Raw genomic sequence first — 15499 nt, forward strand, 5'->3', positions numbered from 1 at the left:
GCCCATGGTTGAAAATGCTTGGGGTATATATGGATTGCAATTTGAACATGAATAAACCCATAATACAGTCTAAAGCCTCCTGTGCCTGCACGACAAAACTTATTAGACAGATTAAACCTTACTTGTCTCATAGAAATTTTGCCATGTTGGCCACGGCTCTCGTCAATTCAAGAATAGACTACTGCAACAGTCTTCTTGTAGGAATCTACAAAAACAACTTAAAAACCTTACAAGTGGCTCAAAATGGTGCTGTGAGACCGTTCTGTGGTTTCACAAGAACCGCTCATGTCACACAGGCCCGGAGGTCTCTCCATTGGTTATCATTGCGGTATGGCATCAACTACAAAATCCTTACACTGACATACAAATGTTTGGCAAGAAATGTTCCATCCTACTTAGCAAAGAGGCTGAAGAAGGCCACTTCCACACGCTCATTACACTCTGGTGATCTTGACCTTCTACATACTCCCAGAAACAAACTTAAGCACTTTGGTGGCACAAGTTTGACGTCTGCCCCCCTGGTCTTTGGAATTCTGTCCCATTAGAATTGAGAAACAATCGCTCTCTCCTTGGCTTTAAAAAAAACTATCAAGACCTTTGCCTTAAATTCTGAGTACTAGATATTCCTTATTCTCTATATTTGGATAGTGGTCTCTGTCTTTTGATCCTATTGCTCGTCCCTCACTTTGTCTCTCTGTCTCCTTTTGATCTTTTCTCTTACTCGTGCACACTGTAGCCTCCGGGCAATTTGTGTCTTACAAGAATTACTTAATAATATTAATAAGAAGAAGAATTGAGGCACTGTTACAGGTACAAGTTCTCACAATGGTTTCATCAAATAATACAATAGGGTAGCACAGGTACATGTTATCATAGTGGCATTGTCATCCAGTATAGTATTGTAGCAAGGTTAATCTTTCTGGCATGGTTGCGAATAGGGGTCAGGGAGAGTTATGGGTTAGGAGAAGAGCTGCGTTTTGAGTGCTTTGCGGAACACGCAATAGGATGTTCTGCCCTCAGAGAGGTGGGGGAGTTCCCAAATTTAGTAGCTAGGTAAGGAGAAGAAACCCTTTTAGGGACAGAGCGAATGGCACAAATGCTCATGGGTACTCAGCCTTGAGAGAGATGAATTCCCGGCAACAACCAGCTGCGAGTGCTCAGAATTCCTTAATCTTGGTCTGGTCGGCTAAGCTGTCAGGGTTGTTGCAAAAAGGGTGCTAACCTGTTTTCTGTAGTAGCAAAGACTTCTGTTATTTGAGAAATCAGGCATTGGCAGTCTTTAGTATTCAATTGTGTTGAAGTCCGTAGGCCAAATACCTTTTTAGATGCACCATTTTGTTTCACATTTTGAACATATTATAATCTAAAACGCTTCACAGTGTTATTATTAAAATAGTGACAACATAATGAAAAAGAATAAAAACTGTCCCGGACCTCTGCCGAGTGGGACAGTACATGTCACCAGCAGGATATCTAAGACAGATGGTTGGCTATGCCATTTATAATTCTGCAAATTAAGCACTGCATAAAATGCATACAATAATTGGAACATATTATATGTGAAGTCCTCTATTTGCTACAGCACAACTGTCTGATTATGGCTTTCACACCCCAGCTGGGGGGCAGGCACAGGGTTAAAGGCCCGCGAGCCCGGGCTTTGTAGGCCCGAGTGAAGAGAGCGCCTCAGCTCCGGCTGCGGGCCATTACACCCTGAGTCCGTCCCCTAGCCGGGGCGTGAATTCCATTTGTAACCCGGGATTTACCAGGGTGTGAATAGTTTTAAGTTTTTTTCCTTCTGACAGGAGATGAGCTCCGCGCGAGCCCATCTCCCATGGAAATGGCTGCTGCCATCAAAATACAAAAGGGAAACCTGTTCCAAAATGGCCACCGTCACCCGAAAAGAAACCTAGTCCCTTTTCTATTTAATTGGCAAAAAACATTTTTTTTTTGTTGCTTTTTTCTTTCAAGCCGCTGCGGGCAGTGAATGCAGAATCATGCCCGGCAAAGGAGGATTCTGATTGCTTAGACCGCCTTTCCTGGGTGCAAATATGGTGCAGTCGTCTTACTGTGACATCACAGTGTGCCCATTGAATTCAAATTCTCTGGCTATGATGTCGGTAAACATCAACAGGAAGCCAAGCTTTTATTTTCATAGACCATCTTCTCAGGACCATGCTATGCTCGGGCCTTCAGTGCAGGCTGCAGGCCATTACCACCTGGTCTCAGCTTGCTGCAGTATTAGCACCAAAAGGCACGGCTAGCATGGCCCTTGCATACATTTTTGTTAATGAAAACAGGCCTCTGGGCAACCGAAATTTCTGAAAGAAAAGTAGCCCAATCCAAAATGGCTGCTGCAGGAAATGGCAAGAGAGATCAAGATAAAAGCCCTCTTTCAATGTCTGTGGTCTTCAGTGTGCTTCGGATAAAGCAAGTATTCAGGACTAAAGTGAGTGAGAGCTTTTTTAATGAAATGTATAATAAAGATTTAGCGAGAGGTGTGAGATACAGCATTCAATCTGAAAGATGATAGGATGGCGCTCCTGGCCTGAGTGCCAATATACATTATCATGAAGCTCTTTGTCTGTATTAATTGCTCTGCCTGCAGTTTCATGCTTTGCTCAGATCAGAACTCCCCCTTAACTTAGAATCCCACCCAATGACGTACAAGTGTGGGTACATTATTCTGTATAGGACTGAAATCTCTGTGTAAACATCTGCAGCATGGCCCCTGCTCGCAAGAAAGTTCTTATAGCACATCATACGTTCAATAAGAAAATCACACAACTATTTGCTAACAGTTTATTTATTGTTAAAGTGCAGACCAGGCCCTGCCGACTCTTTCATAGTTGTACATGGGTAGTTAAAAAAGGTGAAGAACAGACAATAGCCACTTTCAGCAAAGATTATGGGACATGGGGGAGAGAGGGGAGTAGTGTGCACAAATAGAAAGGCGTGCCAAAAGGCTGCGTTTTATAGAGATGAACGTGCAAATCGACCTTTCAAGATTGTGTAATGCACGGGTGAGGCCCCGCCATGCCACAGAGAACTGTGCATATGTAACTATTACAATGATTACAATCTGAATTTTCCCTGCTAGAGTCCTTCCATACAAGTCAGTGTGCTAGACCGGATCAAGCCTGGCAGAGACGGTCTTTAGGGGCGCGGCATACATCGACACCGCAGGGAGCTAGACAGGCAGGGCGCATGGCCTGTGAGTTTAGACACCATGCTCAGGGCCTCGCTCCAAGGGCAGCTGCCCCCCAGTTAACGCTTACCCAGCCGGAATTAACATATCTATGAATTTGGAAGTAATTAGCGGTGCTTTGCCTGCGGACCGTTAACAGTCTAGATGATTACGCGGCTGTAAACTAATTTACTGCCGCCCGTCTACCACCGCAACTTCATTATTGTGGAGCCGACGGCGGTCACGTGGCTGGTCTCACTGGTGCTGAGGGACCAGCACCATGCTGGTGTGTCGGGGTCACCCAGACGTATAGGTATTTGCAGGGCAGGGCCCTATGAGGTTGTGGGGCACAGTCTAGGTGTCGGAGCACTTTGGATGCCGGTAACAACATTAATGGTGAGTGCCGGGCTGGACCCAGGGCGATAGGCTGGTCTGTGGAGCCCAGACCAGCGGGGACCTTCGGGCCCATGATCATTAGGAGTGTGGCCTGCAGGCCAGGGCCGCAGGACCGTGGTCACATGGTGTAGGCCTGCATGCCCACAATGGGAGATGGAGAAAACATGATTTGCATAGTTGGAGTCTGCAGCCATTCTGCTGCACATGCGGGCAGGGGCTCCTTGTATTAGCTTGGGCATGGCTCATCTTAAAAGGGCAATACACGTGGGAGGGACACATCCCCTTAAAAGGGTATACACATGGGAGGGTCACACATCACCCTCATGGCATCATGTAAACAGCGCTGGCAAGAAGTCTTGCGCTTTTTTACACCCACAGACACAAAGTTGTTTGCATTCCTGTGCTTGTGCCAGCACATTTATTTGGGAGCTTTGTGCCACCTCGCTTCACCCTCCTCCCCAGCAGTGCCCTCACGACTGCCCCCTCCCCTCACCCTTTGCTCCACCCCCACCTCAACAAACATTGCTAGTTTAAAGTTGCATTGGACGGCAGCATGGAGTGTGGGTAGTTGACCTTGACGCTTAAGTTCGTGGAAGAGGCCTTCCACCAAGACACCGAGAGTCGCAGCCAAGGCACTGACAATCCTCTTGACTTTATAGGTCGGAAATATCTCCTTTGTTTCTTTATGGCTGGGTCATTAAACTGCTGAACATTTTATCCCCCTTCCTACCTCAGTCATTTTATCACCGAAGGAGTCTCTTTTATCGTTTTTCCCATTTAATCTGCATTTTCTCTTTCACTGGCCAAAGTGACAATTAAATCTATTAAGCTTCTGTCTGATGGCTTAAAAAAATGTATGAACAGAAAAATGGCCGCGCGGCTGTTCTAATGATTGCGAGACAGAGACTGTACTTGAAAGCAGTGAACAGTGCAGGGTTCTGATGCCGAACTGGAGTATATTTGCCTTGTTCCCTGCTAATGAACATGGCTTTGCAAAACCCTGGAGAAGGGACGTGTGAATAAAACATCAAGGGGTGGAGGCGAGTGGGGGGGTGGGGGAGGGCTATAGCCTCGAGAAAATGGCGCATCGGTTTCCAGCGAGTCACGCATGTAAAAGCACAGTTGTGTCGCGTGAGTAATGCTGCTCATGCTTTGATGTTCTTCGAGAATTAACTATAAGACATCTTTTAATTAGTGACAGTCCTGGGGCCTGGAAGGGGAGGCTAATTAAAAATCGGATTAGTGGGAAATGAAAGTTTGATACATTAGAGCAGCTTTAGAGAGGAGATGGGGGTGTAAGGGATCATGCCTGCAGTGGGGCAGACAAAGCAAGCACTGAACTCAAACATTACAGACGAAGCCAGTCTTTGAGCTGTAGGCCCAAAGTCTTGTGCAGGGAATTATCAAAGAAAGAGGACTCTGTTCGCAAAACTGACAGAGAAAGAGGACTTACCATACCGTTCCCCATGTGTTTAAAATGGCACACGCTAACTTCTCTGGAATGGGAGAGAGTTAACTCTTTCTAATGTTTATCATCCCACTATGTTCATTAAAAAATAGATTTCTTATAATAATGTTTTCATACTACTTATTGATACTGAAAGAACATTGGTTCAGGTGATATTATCATATATCATATCGATTATCGTCATCAAAAACCTTCCTCGACCACATTTGGGGCCCGATTCGTGGAATTATGTGCATGGTTCAAAGTGACTTAGCACTGCTGAAAAGTGACTTTGCACTGCTGACACACACCCTGATTCATGGAGCTGTGTATGTTTGCACTAATACAAAAAGGTAGCAGGTGCCCCTCTCTAGAACGAACATGGCATGATAACCTGTTCTGTGTTTTTTTTCCACTTTGAGAGTCCAGAGCTATCGCTTTTTGCTCACTGTACCTTTCACAAAGGAGGAATATCCATTTGCACATCAGTATTTGTCCTGCCCACATTGGCAGTCCAGCACTGAAATGCCAGACAAACCTCCTTTCAACAAGAGTATCAACAGCAACCCCAGATACGTGTTTCAGCCTTGTTGGGCCTCATCAGTGAGGTGGAGCTGTGCCTCTCTGAGCACAGTGAGCAAGGGTCCACGTCTGGGTTTCCCCAGGTAACTTACGGTGACAAACCCCAAGTTCCTTGCAAAAATACAAAAAAGGTAGCAGGCGCCACTCTCTAGAAAGCATGATAACCTGCTCTGTGTTTTTTGTTCCCACTTTCAAGCATTTGCTTTGACTATTTCTCATTTTTGATTTGCTGCACATAGCGTGATGTTTCCAAGTGCTATGAAGATGTTTTTTGTCCTGAAGGAGATGGTAAAAACCTTTGCGATATCGCGCACCTGCTGTTGCAAAATAGGTTTACATTGTTTTATTCAGTCAGTCAAAGTCTGTACAAAGTAATTTTTGCACTACAAAATGACTGTGCACTCACTTTGCACTGCAAAAAGACACTTTGCACAGTTCCATGAATCAGGGTTTGTGTCAGCAGTGCAAAGTCACTGTTCAGCAGTGCAAAGTCACTGTTCAGCAGTGGAAAGTCCATTTGAGCCGTACAAGAAATTCCATGAATCAGGCCCTTAAGATATAACGAAAAATGTACAAACACTAAATGATGTTCAATATAAAACTCCTGGGATCCATAGGTAAACAGCTGAGACTGATGTGCCAGGAAGTGGAACTGATACTTAATTTCATCTATGTCCTTCCTTGCTTACAAATCAATGTCATGATGCTCCCAGACTAGAATAAAACAATGCAAACCTACATTTCAACAGCAGGTGCGCGATATCTCAAAGGCTCGTACCACCTCCTCAGGAATAATCAGCAGACAAGCACAACCTGGCATTAAGATGCACATAAAATACTTTGAAACCTGAGTCACTATATAGATATGTACTTAATGAATGCAATTAATATCTACCTATGAGATGCATGCCCAAAAGGTATCAACTCAACTATGAACAGTCCCAGCATTTAAAAAAAAAATGTCTAATCAGTGTGTCTACTTGGCGCAGCTTTACCAATTAGAGCCTAGCTCCATGTTTCTACAAAAGTGCATTTTTCTGACTGTGGTCGGCTGATAGTCTGGAAAGATCTGTGCTTCAAGTTCTAATAACACAAAATGATTTGAGGAGGATATCTAAAAATGATACTCCAGAATTTGTATACAGTCCATTAAAACATGTATCGATGTAAATATACGAACAGACAATTATTCAACTATCCTTTTCTTGGTTAATAAAAATCACAATGAATCATAAAGAATGCAGGAGCAGATGTGGATGTGAACATAGTGGTTTACCTGATTCATAATAAAGGGCACCTTGTTTGCAATTGCTTTGTTCCTAAATATCCAGGAAAGGTGAATCAGGGGCAATCACTCATCCTTTTACGACAAACTGCAAGGTAAAACCAACAGTTTGAAACCTAGAGGGCAGTTTCCCCTCACAAACGTATCTTTCGATAGTGATTTGCTTTTGCGTGCTGTGTAGTCGGCGTGTGCCCATCTCCTGCCCTCCAATCCAGAAAGAAGCAGTGGTGGATCCTAAAAGTCATAGGCTATTTAAAGTGAAGCTGACTTGTCAATTTCCTGACCCCTAGCTTGACGCTCACACCTGAGAGTCGAGTGCAGCATTTAGTGCTAGACTTGAGTCGGATAACAGAAACTCTCTGACTTTAGTTCAATCATGTTGCACAGTGCACATTGTATGTACTGACTACTATTCATTGTAATGACAGTGACAAATCAAGTTGCTCGCACATAAAGCGAGGATCCACTGTATCTCTCGGCGTGAAAAGCAATTGATCAGTGTCCCTTTTCCTTCGTGATTCAGTTTAACCAAGATCTTACAGAATGGATCGACAACACCAAGGCAGGGTTTGTTACTGAAATGCTCCATCAATTTAGCACAAGGGAAGGCAGCATGAATTGGTGATCTGTGCTCTCAATTTGTAATGTGACTTTACGTATGGTGATCCACTCATACACTAGGTTATAGCCGATTTGTACTACTTGCACCAGGCAGGAACTATTGCAGATAGGGTGAAACTACAATCGGTGTTTCACCTGGCTATGCACATTTTCTTTTACTTTCAATGGTGAGTGGACATGAGGCACAGCAGCCACATTTGAATACCCTTCAATATTTTGGGATAATCACCTGATACATTGTTCCTCCAATTCATAATGGGGCTTTACTCGAATCTGTGTGCGATTCTGCCCTCTCCTAAATGGGCAGAGATGAATAACCCCAATGCCTGCAAAACAAGTGGTCATTGTTTAATTGGTCAGCCTGTATACCCCACTGCATACTCTCCAATGCATGAAAACAAAGCCAATGCAATCATCATTTTGTTGTTGCACTTTGGGCATTAGAAGATGTGCCCTTGCCATTGCATTTCCCACACAATTCTTTAGATACTTGCTCTTGATTAATTTCATAATGCGGTTGGTAGCCCCTTCACTATAAACAGACATATCAATGCATGCACAATCACAAGTAATTGTCCTATTGTACACTGTGGGCTAAGCACAGTACGTTCAATTGCATGAATCCTCATTCAAGAATGTTTAACACCCCTTGACCCACAAAGAGGCAGCATTCACACAATGAATTATTTCAGGTCCTCATTGTAATGGCCTGGCACACCACAATCTCACTTATACTTTCTGGGACAAGGCATAAACTGTGTTGTAACAATAGATTACCGTAATGTGTAAATGGCCAACAAGAAAAGTGACAGATGGCTATAAACAATGTTTATGTTGAACAATTAACAATGCAATTTGTGTAATACTTATTCAAAACAAACACACACTACACTTCTACATACCAAGGGATGGGAATGTATTCAGAATAAGCTTGTTTAAAAATACATGTTAAAACAAATTACACCTTCATGTTAAATTAGTTGATTTTTAAAATGTGTTGGAAAACATAAGGTACAACGGTTTTGAAATGTCATGCAGGTATGAAATTAGAAAGTCAAAATAGTGAAGGAATTCAGCAAATTGCTCACTCATTGGTCTCAGAAGTCCACCTATGGCAAAACACCCTGGTTTCCTTGCAGCTTAAAACTGAGATGCAACTCCAATCAGCCATTTTAAAATGGCATTCAATTTTCTGGAGGGAACGGTAGGGGAGAAATCAACCCACCTACAGGGGTCTAGTAGGATTCTTTTCCCTCTTTCACCCATTCCCTTCTAGAATTTTATATAGGCCATGGTCATAACAAGGAAAATGTATTTTAATCACTGTTAATATGTATGCTTCTTTACACACTGGATGTACCTAACAGGCTGAGATTCTGCTTCTGAGGAAACCAAAGGCATTGATTAATTTCCATCAAGCAGATGCCACTACCACCTGCACTATATAAAATTGTCATGGAAACATACTTTTAAGTATTCTTTCAGGCTATCAACTCACTTACTTTCAAGTGTTTTTACAAAGCACCCGGACTCTGCATAGGATGGTCACTGTAATTACTCCATCTGGCAAATCTCTCCTCACTGCCTAGACATCAACTAGCGGGGCCTTCGGCTACTTCCAGGAACCAACTCCAGCTGTATGCAATATGGTTCTGCTATTAAGCACTGGACTCCATACTGCTTCAGTTCACATGTGGAGTGGGCCTTCCCAAAATGGCTTTGAATTCGCCCGTGAAAGATGGCTCCTTTCTTCTTTTTTAAAAACCAGTCTTTCTTCATATGGTAACCCTGGGATTCTTACTGGAACCTCTACTTTTCGACTCTTGTGGTTTACCAAATCTCCCGGTTCCATGTGTAATAACCCGCAAAAATATCGCCATACATAAATATTGCCGTATTTTTGCAGCAATATTAGTTTAGTTTAGTTTACATCCCCGCAACCCCTGCATTATTTTTAAAGGAGTGGGGACACCCCCGCAACCCCTGCTCCCAAAAACCCCCAAAATTACCCCCCCCCAAAAAATATCGCCTATGGCCGTTCCAGACGACCATATATACGGCAATATTTTTGGTGGGGATAATATGTAGTGATCCCAATCTCCCTGACTGTGCATAGAGTGGTTCTTATAAAGGACATTTGCGCTCTCCTTGTGAGCTACTCATGATGACATTCTTTTCTAGTCATTCTCCTTTGGAGTGGAATGTTTAGTTGACCATTTACACGTATTATGCCTGACTGGCTAAGAGTGTGAGGACCTTTCTGAATGTTCTTTTTCTTCATGTTACTATCTTGCCTTCACTGGAGAAGAAATCACATGTTCCACGTTGTCCCTCCTGCTACATGCCATCACCAAAAGCGCAATTTTACAAAATAAATAAGAGGTTATTAAAATGACATTTGAAATAACTCTCCCTCCAAAATAAAACCATTTCCCCTTGCACTTTTCCCTTCCCCTCTACCCTTGCACTTGCGCGATCTGAATGACACTTGGCCTAGTAGGATCGTTGTCTGTCTCCCCTTGTTCTCGCCCCCCGCCTCGTCGCGCCTTGAAACCCTTGTGTATAGGTGCGTTACAAATGCCATATCATATCATATCATATCATATCATATCATATCTAAACAAAATAAATAAATAAATGAAACCATGTCAGTTTTCAAAGCGAGCTGTTTCCTCACATGCAACTTAAATTCTCTAGTATAAACAGAAAGGAAGATATTATTATTTTAATATAGTAAAATGTGGATATATCATTATCAAACTAACATATTCCTTCTCATGCCGATCACAGTCATATATGTGTTGTTTTCTCTAACCAAACTAGTGGAGGAGATAGAAGCATGGAGGCGGTCTGCTGCTCTGTGCTCAGTCTCGCACCTTGGCGGTAATCCCCACCTACAAAACCATACAACGGGCACATCAGCGTGCACGTCTGAGTGTGCGTCAGAGTGTCCTTTGTCTTGTGGTGCGGGCCGCAAGCTGTAGGGGACCAACTTTCTCCATCAACCCAGGTAAGCATTTGCTTGCCCTGAATTTATATCATATCATTGTTTCACCATGACTCGTAAAGCCACGCTCCGTAGCGCTGCTATTAAAAACCTACGGATTTCCAAGAAGAAGATCGTTAAGGTCTGTGTTGGAAAAAAGCAGAGCAACCCTGAGGCGGCTAAGAACACGCCCCCTCACAGCTTCAGATCACGGGATTCTTCGCACCCAAATCCACCTCTAAATCCCGTAATTCGTCAGCATTAACAAGCGACTCCCCTGACCAGTCCTTGTCGAACGCAATTGATAACAAGTTGGTGGTAAAATTAAAACATGCTTCCCTGGGTGGTGAACAAGTGCTATCTGAACATAACTGCGAGTACAAAGTCATTCGATTTGTCCAACTCGGCCAACTTGGCAACTTTCGCTTCCTTCTCAGGGTCATCGAATAGCTATGGCTCCAGCTGCTTAAGCGATGTGCCCATTTTCAATGATACAGATCGCCTGAATGCAACTCAATTTAAAAATAGTATCAATGAAATTGCCTTAAAAATCGAAGCAGAGACGGCTTTCCTAGCGTCTTGAATGACGGAGCAACGAGAAGCCAAAACAATCAAAATAACAATAATAATAATAATTTCGCATTTATATAGCGCTACTAACCCTCAGGTGTCTGAGCGCTGCTTATTATTACCCACGGTGTGTGGTGCTCTAGTACTGGAAATAGTTTCCGCCCTGGCTATAAAAGAGATAACACTACCTGCACGACATAAACCAACAAAAATTTCGACAAAGACAGTGAATGTGAAAGTATTTACAAAAACGGAGCTGATAGCTGTGCGAACAAACCCACTTCGCACCCCCTGGGCAAATTCACAAAAGCCACATCTGAGGTGTGGGATTTCGAGGAAATCCATATTCCAGCCCCCCATTGAACTAAAAAATGTCTTGACCTTGAAACATAAAGACCAACCTCAGGCTCCACTATTACATCGTTTGAGCCATAAGGAATATGAAAGAGCTGTGAGACCGAAGCAACTAGGCTTTCATCTCCCTACTACGGAAAGCTCTCTAAAATACACCTTAGTGAAAAACATTACGCCTGATGGCACAACTCGGCAGGCATTTCTACTTGACCCGACCAAGAACGGTGGAAAAAGACCATCTGATAATTTGTCACACAGTGCCGGGCCACAAATCAAGAAAGTAGACAACAGGCAACTTTCTAAAGAGGCAGCAAATCAGCTCCATTCATAGACGGCCCTAATAAACACTAGGCCCACTACAAATGCACAGCAATCTAAAGAAAAATTGCAAACAGTGAAACTGACGGGCCGTACGGCCATTGAACTACCGATCATTGCTTCATGTGCTCTTACACACCTGGGAAAGTGGATTATCCTTGAGGAGACTCATCCCACTGCCAGTATTCCGTTTCTGAATAGGTCTCGCCTTCTGGCTATCTTTCAGCAATTGCCACATCTTGACTTAATACAATCATCAGAACTACCAGAGTGGAATAGCTCCACAAACTGGGCATTGGTCGAGTTTGCATCTCCTTTGACAGTTGCTCTTCTGAAAACCCATGCGAATCATTTACCCATTTGGGTCTCTCTCTGCTCGTAAGAGAATTGGGAGGATAAGATACATCCTAATGGCCACTTAGACTCCCAAACTACAGAGAGAGAGGCACTTAGATCCCTTCAAGCCCAAAGGGCCAGAGCCAATGAGAGCATGCCTGACTTGGAATGTTGGATGGCCGAACGCCCTTTAAATGGTGCAAATTGACCAATTCCAAACATAAAACAACACCATTGGATTTCATGGAACACTCAGTGCTTTCGTTCTTTCTTGGCACATCCAGACGACAAAGATCTATTAGAGGCGGCAGACGTTTTTGTCCTGCAAGAAACTTGGTGCACCAAGCCTATTGCTATCGACGGCTTTAACATTCACATTCACATTCTTTCACAAACAGCAATTCCCTCTAAAAAACTCACCATCCACTACTGAATTCAAAAGAACTTTACTCATTAATCTTTAGAGCCCCCCAGGGGCCTACTGACAAAAACGATTACAGAGATTAGGGAAAGCTCTATCTGCAAATGGTTTGCAATGTCCCTTGACGGACAAAAAGTGATTGATGGGGAATAAAAGAGATCTGCACTGAGTCACTATGACGGAATCACTTGCCCCCAGCTCTTGGCATAAACTAATGGGCCATTTTGATCTGACGGTTCTTGATGTTTCCTCCACTGGTATCGTCAGATCACATATTGATTATGTTTTACTGCTCTCTGACCTGAAGACCAGATGTAGCTCTATCAAGTCAACGCATAATAGGTTTAGTGACCATCCAGTCCTTGGCTGGTCTATGGATGCAATAAGCCAGTCTAAGCAAATTTTCTGAAAATTGGACCATTCCTGCAACTTTCAAGGTAATCGCATTCATTGGTCACCCAAGAATATTCAACTTACAAATGAGATTTTATCTTGCGACCAATCAAGCTTGGTAGAAGCCTTGAGCTTGGTAAAGTGGACACAGTTTTTGCCAATAAAGAATCAGAAAAGCAGTAATAACAATATTTTCAAAAACAGCACTCCATTCAATTCTATTAAAGATGGAAAGAAGACCTTACTTCGAAAGGATAGAGCTGCTATCACAGCCAATCCTGGGATAAATTACCAGGAAAAACAAAAAGTATTCACAAATTTGATTACAAAATATAGAAATTGGCTCAAACAACATAAGTCCTCTATTCGCAGCTCAAATTGGCTAAAACTGTTCCAATGGCTAAAAACGCATAATGCAAATACATTCTGGTTGCGATACAAGGATTTCCGCAGAGCGTTATCTCCCATCAGACTTAACCCTATACCTCAGGAGGTATGGTCCAAATATAAACAGGAGTTATATTACACCTCAGACAAAACTGAACTTGATACCTGGAACGATGGGCATGGTGCAATACTGACAAAAGTAAATATGACACAGTATTTTTCCAATTCAAATTTTCAAGAGGAAAACATTACTAGACTAATAGGTAAAACTAAAGCTTTTCAGGCACCTGGCCTGGATGGTGTCCCTAATATAGTCTTTAAAGAACAGCCCGAACTATGGGCAAAAATACTGAAAGTGCTATTTATACACATAGAGCAGAATGACACTATTCCAGGAAAGTTGAAAAAAATCAGTACTAGTTCCCATATTTAAAAAAGGCAATAGAGTAGAGCCATCAAATTATTGTTTACTGACAATGTTGGACTCGAGCCACAAAAATGTTTGCCAACATCATTTTAGAAAAATTTACTATATGGCCTGAAGACAGTAAACTCCTCAGTGTTTTCCAAAAAGGTTTCAGGAAATCCTTTAGTACGATTACAAATATCAGTACACTCCAATTCCTCATCGCAGAATATGAATCTAAGAAGGGTTGTAATATTTTCCGCTGTTTTGTGGACTTCACTAAGGCCTTCGACTTTGTCTCTAGTGCTAAACCTTGGGAAAAATTCAAGCAATGGGAAATAGACTCTACGCTGCTACATTGCATCCAGCAGTTATACTTTCACACCTCCATTTCCATATCGCTCAACACCGACGGTTAACATTCTGAATATTATCAAACGAACCGGGGCCTGAAGCAAGGATGCATGGTGGGCACTATATTGTATAACACCTACACCACTGATTTAGAGCTTAACTTGCATCAGGTCCGAAATTGGCCACCAAACATCAATGGTACAAAGATCGTCAGCTTGTCGTATGCAGACGATATAATACTTTTCGATCAAACATTGATTGGCCTGCAACGTTCAATCTCAGCACTAGCGACATACGCAAAGGAAAATGACATGATAATTAACAAACTAAAGACAAAGATGATGTGCTTTGGTGGGATCCCCAAAGCTAGAGAAGTCTTTAAATGGAGTATTGAAAAAAAACATATTGGAAAACACACAGGAATTCATGTATTTGGACTTTCCAGTAAAAACTCTCCCATCTTCCTTTCACTACGAGACTCTCGTAAAGAAGAACATCTGGAAAAAATGGCTTAACATAAAGAACAACACAGAGCACCGAGGGGGCTATACTATCGAGGGGTTTGTTGAGATATATAACATGAACATTATTCCTACCTTAATGTATGCATTGGAAGTTCTTCGTGGGTTGGCTAAGGAAGCTCGAGGCAAAATTGTTGAGCTCTAAAATAAATCTCCCCAAGGCTGTTCCAGTTGAGGCATTAAGGCTTGAATATGATCTTCCATCACTTAACTCATTGTGGAGCACCCGAAGAGTTTTGATTAACTCCAAATTGCGAAAGCATTATCGTAGCTCAAATGCACCATTACTGCTCTTGGGAGTAAGATTGGATGAAGAGCGAAACTATTCCTTCATAGATTACTTAAAAAGCTTTACTATAAACCACCTTGCAAATCTGGGAATTGAACCTGACATTTTTGACGATAGTTCTAACTATGAGAGGATAATTAAATCTAAAACTCTACAATGGTATACTGCCTCGAATGTTAACAAATTGCACAATTACAAAAGGTATAGGCAATATTCTTACCAGGGCTTCGCGGGTAATAAACCGAGTAGCTACATAACTAAAATGTGCAGCGTTGAATTGAAGCACTTTATTATGTATCTCCTATTTACTATCCCCCCACTAAAAAATATGTTAGCTCATGGCATTCTTCCATAACACAAGACCCTCTTTGTAGACTCTGTCAAACAGACATTGAAACAAGTCGTCATGTTCTTACCGCTTTCCCAGTTATGAATGAATGTTACCTGAGGGGTTATGGAAGGTACGTCAGCTGTATTGATAATATACGTGGCAAGCAATTTTGGTCAACACTGTTTGGGGCCCATTCCTTAGTAGTTATGTCTGACGCTTTTGCAATATGGAACCTAGCTTTAAAGAAATTTGAATTGTTGGTATAATGCAACAACTGTCACATGGCGATTAGGCTGAATTAATTACTGTGAATGAAAT

This window comes from Ambystoma mexicanum, chromosome 4p, assembly GCF_040938575.1.
Source record: "Ambystoma mexicanum isolate Mex_15411 chromosome 4p, UKY_AmexF1_1, whole genome shotgun sequence".
In the NCBI taxonomy this organism is placed as follows: domain Eukaryota; kingdom Metazoa; phylum Chordata; class Amphibia; order Caudata; family Ambystomatidae; genus Ambystoma; species Ambystoma mexicanum.